The sequence below is a fragment of the Helianthus annuus genome, chromosome 8, assembly GCF_002127325.2.
Source record: "Helianthus annuus cultivar XRQ/B chromosome 8, HanXRQr2.0-SUNRISE, whole genome shotgun sequence".
NCBI classification, from domain to species: domain Eukaryota; kingdom Viridiplantae; phylum Streptophyta; class Magnoliopsida; order Asterales; family Asteraceae; genus Helianthus; species Helianthus annuus.
In genome coordinates this window covers 126,749,023-126,759,057 of record NC_035440.2, presented here as the reverse complement: position 1 = coordinate 126,759,057, position 10,035 = coordinate 126,749,023, and the positions used below count along the sequence as shown (strand labels likewise).

The 10,035-nt window shown below is 32.4% G+C and overlaps 2 long non-coding RNA genes across 3 annotated transcripts; one reads left to right on the top strand and one right to left on the bottom strand.

Annotated features, from left to right (window-relative positions):
* Positions 1-287: 287 nt before the first annotated feature.
* On the bottom strand, positions 288-3,143 carry LOC110916530. 2 transcript variants are annotated; one of them, XR_004863969.1, is made up of 3 exons: positions 2,950-3,143; positions 1,685-1,773; positions 288-475 (listed from the first exon to the last, which is right to left on the bottom strand). It is a non-coding gene; the product is annotated as an uncharacterized LOC110916530 (long non-coding RNA). The 2 variants fall into 2 exon arrangements; XR_002579823.1 differs by having other exon boundaries at positions 1,685-1,768.
* Positions 3,144-4,304: 1,161 nt separating this feature from the next.
* Positions 4,305-9,261, top strand: LOC110917581. Its single transcript, XR_002580669.2, has 2 exons — positions 4,305-4,641; positions 8,998-9,261. It is a non-coding gene; the product is annotated as an uncharacterized LOC110917581 (long non-coding RNA).
* Positions 9,262-10,035: the final 774 nt, after the last annotated feature.

The following is a 10,035-nucleotide window of genomic DNA, read 5'->3' as shown; positions in this document are numbered from 1 at the left end:
CCAACGCTTGCAAAGGTGCATTTCAACTACTTGCAACTCCTACAAAAGAAAGAACTTAGAAGTATTTCAAAGTAAATTATTACTCAAAAATAAGAGTTAATTGCCATATTAGTCCCTGAGGTTTGTCCAAATTTGTCATTTTAGTCCAAATATTTTTTTTCACATCTGGGTCCCTGACTTTTCCCTTTTGTTGCCATTTTGATCACATACCCTAACTCCATCGAAAAACTCCATCTTTAACCAGGGGTATTTTTGTAAGACCCTAATCATGATTTGACCCAAAACGAAGCAGCGGAAAATGAGCCATACTTGAATACCGTTTAGGTCAACCCTTTTAACATAAATACATCATTCATTGTTTATTAAATGTAACTATGTTAACAAATAATTACAAACAATGTGACCACTTTCACGTACAATCCATGATCTTCAACTCGACACTCGTTCACTTGTCCATCATGAATACCTGACTAACCTGTAATCACCATATATAACCAACACGTTAGTACATGATGACATCGTATATAATTTAATACATATACTTAAAAGGCTATATCACATTCTAACTACGTAAGGTATTCCATTGAAACATCTTCTCAATTTTATTTACACGAGTCCGACATCAATTCCCGAGAGTCCAGCGTTCCCATACCTGCACTCCATTTCATTCTCAATAGTAACATGGTTAGGGATACGTAATCTCAAACATATTGAAAACCCACATCTTCACATATACGTATACTAGTGATCTACAATCATTAGATTACAACACGTGTATACACTTTCATATATCTAACTACATTCATACGTATCCCGTTCATATGTGCGTACATACAAGATCACACTACTTACACACGCTACAATTCCATATCTACATACATACAAGTCACATTCACTAATTTGTAAATGGAACTTTACCTAACAAACATATCAACACAAATCAATGCAAAAGCAATTAAACATAACCGACTAACTTCCAAAAAACATGATGAACATTACATTAGCATGATGAACATTTCAGTAACATAATGAGCATTCCATTAACATGATGAACATTCCAGTAACATGATGAACATTACATTAACATGATGAACATTTCAGTAACATGATGAACATTCCATTAACATGATGAACATTTCCGTAACATAATGAACATTCCATTAACATGAGGAACATTTCAGTAACATAATGAACATTCCATTAACATGATGAACATTTCAGTAAAATGATGAACATTTTAGTAACATGATGAACATTCCATCAACATGATGAACATTCTAGTAACATGATGAACATTACATTAACATGATGAACATTTCAGTAACATGATGAACATTCCATTAACATGATGAACATTTCAGTAAAATGATGAACATTTTAGTAACATAATGAACATTCCATTAACATGATGAACACTTCAGTAACATGATGAACATTCCATTAACATGATGAACACTTTCGTAACATGATGAACATTCCATTAACATGATGAACATTTTAGTAAAATGATGAACATTTTAGTAACATGATGAGAGACTATCAACCTAATTTAAATTAAGGATAGATAAAGTTCACATGAACTTACCTTGGTACTTTCCCTTACCCGTAACTTCTTACATGGTTCTCTATATACAACATACCAAACTTCATTTATAAATAAGAAGTGATTCCGGAGATCACTTACATTAAGTGTCCGTATTCGCATCCGTTTCCTCGCCTCCTTTTGACCCGTTAGCCTTCCATGCTTCCATCCATCTTGACATGATCACTATACTTTCATGTCATCGCATTCACATTCTTGTTAGCATACATGATTGTACATATAACGATCATATCAAATTCATTTTTCACATTTGACTTTCATTAGTCAGTTCTAACAAGCATAAGGCATATTTCCACAAGTCAATCTTTTCAAACCCATATAATTCATCACGTCATCACATATAACACATATGGATATAACACGCATCATATGACTTTCTATAACATTACAATTGTGACAAAAAGTCTAACATTGCTACTTATGCACAGTTGACTTTCAGAAAGTCAACGATTTATCATATGAACTTTCGACTTAACCTCATACATCCATGTAATTATAGTAGACTATACTAATGACACTATATACATTTCATACTCATGATGCAATAAGCATACAACCACATGATCATCTAGTTATATGCACACACCAAACATATTCAATTCCGTTCACACTCATAATTCTACAACTAACACCATGACCTATGCTTAACAACCCACCATCATTCTAACTTCATCTTGTTCTAATGATCTCATATGCTTCACATTTAGAGTATTTTTACTTATCAATTTTGATTAAGCAATTATTCAAACATGTAGTAAACATCATACCACTCCAACATAGAGTACAATATTCTAATGCATACTTTTACCAAATAACATGGCCAACCAAATCCTACATGAATTCCATCTAAAAATAGATTTCTCATGTTTATTTATCATCAAATACATCATATCCCCATATTATACGATTTAATCCATTACTTGGATACCATTTCATCTATTAATCTCACCTAGGCATTTCATCAAACACTTGGTGTGCATACCACAATTTATGCATAATGTACAAGTGTTTCATGCTTTACTTCCTACTTCATGCTTTCATTCATCAATTAACACAAAAACATCAACAAATTCATATCACATTCAATCTACCTAACAAGAATGCATTACATGCAATATAGCACAACAAGATTTGAACAAGGATTGGACATGGGTGACACACCCATGTCGCCATCTTCACCACTAGAAGTGGGTTTCACCTCCAAACATCAAATTACTCCAAATCGTTCATAACCCAAGACCTATATGGTGTTTTTAACACATACTCGTACTCAATTTCATACAATTTCGCGATTTCTAACATAACCCACTTTGTGCATAATCACCAATCTAGATTTTAAGACATACCTTATGATCCCCTTGTGAAGGTGATCATTAATCCATGCTCGGTTATGAATTTAAGCTTCATCTTGCCTTTCAATTTGATGAAATGGATAAAAGTTAGGGTTGTGAGCTCTCATGAAGCTCCTGCTCGTTTCTAGAACACACGAAAGTGTGTGTTTATGTGTTTTAACCTTTCATAAATAAAACCCATGTTTCCATCTTAACGGTTTGGTCCCTCATGTTTCATTTTGATTACATACGGGACTAAACTCCTCATCTTCTTACTTATATACATAATACCACTAGGCAAATTCATTCCTAGTCATTTTGTTTATGGGTTCACTTTTACTACTAACGGTACTTTACCCATTCCTTTATCTTAACCGGGTGCTAAATTACCAAACCCGTTTTTGGGGTGTTACAAGTCTACCCCCCCCCCCTTAAATAAGGTTTCGTCCCCGAAACCTTTCTCATTTCCATTTACACATCTATGTTTGACTTCCTAGTTGCATTATAATTATAAGTAACCATCCAATCTCAATTCATAATTATTCATACAATTGATTTCTTCCTAACAAGTCTTTACTTTCCCTGCCATACTTCCACATAACATTCCCATTTCCTTGACCCGTTAGTAACAGGTCAATATACATATTTATTCAAACTTATAATAATGCTTACATTCATATGATCCACTTATAACGGATCAAAAACCTTCATCTCATCCTTTAAGATTACATTCTATACATATATTACATAGTATTTAATTATCATTTTGTTATCGCAGCGATGTTACTATTTGTGACACCCGGCTTTTCAGGCCGTACCGTACAATTGTAACACGTGTTGTGAATAGATAAAAGGCTGTATTTGACTGATTATGATGTTTATATGTGAAATTTAATGAGTTGGTAAATTTAAACCTTGGTAAAAATTATGTTGCCAACGGTAAGATAAACGCTTATCGCGTAACGGTTAAAATGGAAACGAACGTCGGTGACCACCCGATTAATGTTAAAATCCTTAAAAAAAGTCTATTATGATTAGAATAATAATTTTAATCTTATTCGTGAGGAAAAATAAATAAAAACGCATAAATCCCTATTTTTGCGATTTTAAGCGCGTACCGCGCAGCACAGCGCACATACTGCCAAATACCGGCAACGTAGCCAGTCCAGACGAACAAAATATTGTTCAATAATATTTTGGTGAGTTTATTTTTATAGAGCGTTAAAAATAATTTAAAACACGCTAAAACAGGTTAAAACGTTAGATAAAATACCCGGTATCCCGTAAAATACCAATTTTTGGCCAATAAATCATATATATGTATATATATTCGTGTGGGTGTATGGGTGTGTGGCAAGATGGCAGCCATGCACATCATATCCTCACTCTCTCTCCTCTACTTATTGGCTCTAGATGGAGGTGGTGAAGATTATGTTCCCCCAACATTTCTTAAATCTCTAAATCCTTACAATTCCAAGAAAGGAATTACAAACCCAATTCATCTTCTCTCTCTCTCTCTTCACAAACCAGCCGAAACACCCCCCATATCACAATAATTTTGAAAATCCTAACTTGTTCATGGAGATTCAAGCTCATTCCAAGGTGATTTCAAGGCCATTTGAAGGTTTGAAGGTGATTCCAAGGAGTTTCAAGCAAGAACCAAGCTTCATATCATCTTTTTAATCAAAACCCATTTGAATCTTGAGGGTATAAAACTATTCTTTTTAAAAGTGCTCTTGATTCTTAGTGTTGAAAATAATAGTGAAAGGTTTCTCTTGAATCTTAGAATATTTCGCAAACTTGAAGGTAATAATAAATGGGTTTTCAAAGAGAATAAAAATGAGTGTGTATATGCAAGTATGTATGGCCGAAAATTATATGAGTATGTGTATTTAGATGTGTTTTGTTTTTTGGTTAAATGATTCTTGAATGATAGAATACATGCATGTAATTTTAGTCATATACTCATAAATGAAAGAACACTTGTATTATGTAAGAATAATTTTGCATGAATGATTATGTGATGATGGATGATATAGGTTAAAATTTGTAATAACATGGATTTAATATGTTCTTGAGTATGATTAGATCATAACTAATGATGTTGATGTTATATGGATGCATTAGATGCATTTACTTGAACATGCATGATGATTTGTGATCATGAAGATTTAGATATGATTTGATAAAAATAATTTTAGATCAGATTCTAAACACTAAAATAAGATTATTTTGAAGTGTTTAATGATATATAACTTTGTCATAATGTTTGTTAGATTTGCATGTTGTACATGGTGCAATAAAAGTTGTAAAATATGTGAAATCGCATGATTTATGTGACTTATACAAAAGCCGCACTAATCTGATTATAATCACTATTTTAATTAGTAAATAACATGTATTGTGTTAAAATATCAAGTCGTTTCAAGTTGGGATGATTATAGTAACGTTTAACGTGAAACTATGCGTTAAAACAGTCAAAAATCGGCTTTTCGAATGATTTTTATAAAACTGATTTAGATCAGTAATTAAACTGACATTTTTAGTTTAAAAATAAGCATTTTAACTAATTTTAAGTTTACTTGGTGTTTGGTTGGTCATACGTGACTTCCGACGCCCGAAAACGTTACTGAATCGCTAAAATACGCATTTTTCAATGTACACAAGTGTGGGTAAACTTTATGTGGCAAAATATGTTATGTGATTTAAACATAAGAATATGAAAATATGTTAAGTTTTTAACATGATGTTAGAAATCTAGCTTACGCATGTATGCTTGTACGTTTTGTGCGGTAGAAACGGTGAAAATTGCGTTAAATGTGTAACTTGGTTGTCGAGCATGAAATTTGATACATATAAGATACTTTATGTATATTTGCTTTTAAAATGACAAAATAGATAAGTTAACAAGATTTCGCGTGTTTTGATGATAAATTATGTGAACGTTTATGTATATATACGAGTTAACGCCAACCCGCGCGTTGCGGCGGGATATTGATTATGAATGCCGGTCACTATACGAAACGCAAAAATATGGCAAGATCTAACCGATTATCTGATAAAAAATCTCATTGAAACAAACTTCAAAATTTGTACAACTTTAACAAAATCCAAATTTTCTCAACTGGAATACCATCTATATGAGTGTTCACAATTCCTACAACTGAAACACACACAACCATCACTAATCACATAAACTTACACAAACCCAACAAAGCCCATCTTACTTCTTCACTGTTCTAAAAAACACACAATAATCACATACTATATACATACATATTCTTTTAATCAAAAGGTATTTGATTGGACGTGAAGGTTGAACTATAACAATCACAGGCGCGGAAAACCGATTCGAACGTTTCACGAATAAAGTCATCGATAATCAAAGGAGTATTTGATTATCACCGATCGAAACTGAATGAAACATACAAACAAACAAATCAATTTTGACTTTGCAAAAGTCAAATTGATTTTAATATCTTCTATGTTGAGAAACGAATTGAACTCAAGAAATGGTTTTCCAAAATTTGATCAAATTTAATCCTTTTCTTCACCAATAAGTTTGATTGATTTTTTTTAAATACTAAACAACACTTACGTGATTGAAACCGAGATCATGTTTCATGCCAAAATTTCCTGGCTTGGTTGCAATAAATGGATGGAAAAATTTAATAACAAAATCGATTTTGATAACAATGATTAAATATATTGAAAACCAATCCATCCATTATATAAACATCAAAAGATCATCCCTAACAAACTCAAAATTCTACATAATTTCGTAGGAATTGTAAGTTTTCAATAGGAATTCCATAGATTAAACATAAAAGGATATGAATCAGGCATTCGAATCAATAAACATGCGGCGAGATCTAACCAATTATGTGATACAAAATCATTGCAAATAACAAATGTTTTTGAAAGTTTAATCAAGGTTATTCAAATTCAGTCATTCTATTGAACTCCAAAAAATCAGATGAAATGTTTAAAACACAAATAACGTTAGTGATTGGAACCGTTATCGCAGTCTTGTGGGACCTTTCCTTATAGGTATCAGTGAATTTGATTGAATAAAAAACAAATCATTAACACTAATTCACTGAAATTCATATTCCTTACAAAAAAAATTTCTTTTGTTTTTTGTATGAAGTGCACAAATTTGTTTGGTGAGTACCAGATTTTCAAGCAATCTTGATATATATATATATATATATATATATATACCGATTAAATTCATATTCTTACAAAAATCAAACACATAAGACATCTGTAATTAGAGATGCAAATAACAGTCTTGCAAATAACAAATTATTCAATGGTATAGTAAAATAATATGAATGTAAAGTTATGGGTCATATTACTGACATGTAAGAACGCATGTTCAAGAATATACGAAAATCATAGAAGAAAAAATCGTAGAATAATCATATGATTGACAAGAAGTTGAATTTTTACTTTTCATGGCAATGTAACTGGTGAGGTGATTTGGATTCAAGAATGGAAAATGTGGGTTTAAGATTTGAATTTGGAAATATGAAAGAAATTGGCGAATCGGCGGAAGCGATTCGTAAGAAACGGTTTATGCGGCATTTAATATTTAATTGATTTGCACTTGCATTTAATTATATTATATTATATAATACTAAAAAATAACTTAAAGACACAATAGTTTAAATCACACCCCTTCAAAATAATTTTATATATATCACACCTTTACAAAGAGTCACAATGCTTCGTATATATGCAAAAAGTCACAACCATTCAAAGCATTTTGTAATTGAATGTTAGTTACTGGTGACCGCAGTTGATTTTTGTAGTTATATATATAATAATAAAATGAAAGGGTGTGACTAAAATAAACTAAAGGGTGTGACTTTTAGATAAATGGGACATAACCCAAGTTGCTAACTGTATAAGGGTATAATTTCGACGCGCAAATCGTATACATATTGCGTATAAACGGGAGAGTTAATGGATTTACACAAAAATGGTCACCAATAAAATTGTTCAAGTCGCAAAATCATAAAAATATTTATATATGGACTCATATATATATATATATTAACGTGCCAACATAATCAAAAATAATAACTTTTCGAGAAAATCCCAAAGTTATGTGATATTTCTAAGAAACGGAGAAACTTAGGATTTTTGTGTTATGTATATTGATTTAAAATCGTTCCTATATATATATATATATATATATATATATAATAGGACGTGTAGAAATCAATCTCTGGGATTGCGCTATTTAAAATACGCACCCAAAGGTGAGTGTCACTAAACCCCTCTTTTTACTGCTTTGTATATATTTTGGGGGTAGAACACGTCAATAAAAGAGTTTAATATTGTTTTTGAAATAAAACATACCTTTTAATATAAAATATATATTTTCGTTGAAAATATATGAAATTTGATAAGTCATACGTTTCGAAGTAAAAACGTTTTTGATGAATGAATGGTATGGTATTTCCTAGGCGAAACAAGACCGTAACGTTGGACGGATGCCGGCCTGGGTCTCGAATGATGGAGATTCAGGGGATTCGTACAACATCGTGTATTAAATTGTCATATTAGTAGGATATATATATTGTACGTGAGGCAGACATCATATTGTTCTTCAAGAGGACCCTTTCGCCCATGATGTCATTTAATCATTTAAGTATTGTACGCGAGTAATTGTTGGTAGATCTATCGGGTTGACAACCCCGTCGTGACCGGTCGCCCCGTGTCAAGTCAAACGATGAATTGATATTCTGTTTATTGTCTAGCATTGATTATCCCTGGATGGTTAATATATAGTTCGTATTGGCTAGCTAACATACGAGTCTGAAAATTGGCGCAATAATTTAATATACAAAACCTGGGCAATAGCACTGTTGTCGGATCGACGAACCGACGGAAGGCCCATGGATTTTACTAAGGAAGTAAAATGGACTTTCTAAAATTATATGGATGTTTTCAAATAAACACTGAATCAGAAAGTTTTCCTTTGGAGTTTCTATGTGAATACGTGAACTCACCTTCCTTTGTGTTGACACTTGATTTTAACGTGTTCTACAGGTACTTGAGTTCGGCTTCAGGAATTATGGCGTATCTTGTGGTTGTTGATGCATGTTTTGGTCACTTAAATATGTTGGACTAATTTTAAAAACTTGTTGGGACAAATGTAATAAGATCCATAAGGATCAAAGACAAATTAACTATGTCGTGGTTGTGTCATGTTATGGGACGTCATGCTTAAAAACTTATGTTTTAATTAAGTTAATATGTCCAACACTATAATGCATCCAACATCAAGATAGAAATGGGCACCAGCTTCCGTCACCACTACGTTTTATATTCCGCTGCGACGTTTTTGGGGTGTGACACTATTTCATGGTCACGCATACGTGCTTAACTCCAAAATTAATATCATTCTACATTTCTTGCAGTTATTTGCATCATACATACCCTTACGTTACATTTAACTCACCTCATTCATTCTACATTACTATTCCTCTCATTTCATGCATTACTTAATTTGCATAAGCAGACGTGTCATGAAAGTTCATTAGGCGAGAGTTTAACCAATACCCGAAATTTTCACTCAAAACCTTTAAGATTTAGTTCTTAATGACATAGTTTTCTTCTTACGTCAACTATTAAAAGTCAAACATTCCATACCATACCAAACCTATTCCATCATTCATCTCGAAAGTCATTTTCAATTTACTAATTCATATCTATCCGGCATGAGTTAAAACATTTTAATTACCTCGATTTCATATCATACTTCAGCGATCCGTAAGCCAGATCGATCCTCTCCTTCACGAGTACTAACCGTACCAGGCCAGCTTTCATTCATCCTTGTAATGGGCTTCCACTCGTGCACATTCTTTCACCAATTCGATTGGTTTCATCTCATTAGGAATTCTACCATTAACATCTACAAAATCGGCGGTTAGCATCTTTCATTCAAACATTCATTATACTAGGTGATTACTCACCTATAATTCTTTTACATTTTTCTACATACATGCTATAACACATCCCACCCTTACATGCAATTCTTTTACTCTGGTTACTTATTTCGTCAACCCTTGTAGTTTGACTTTTCAA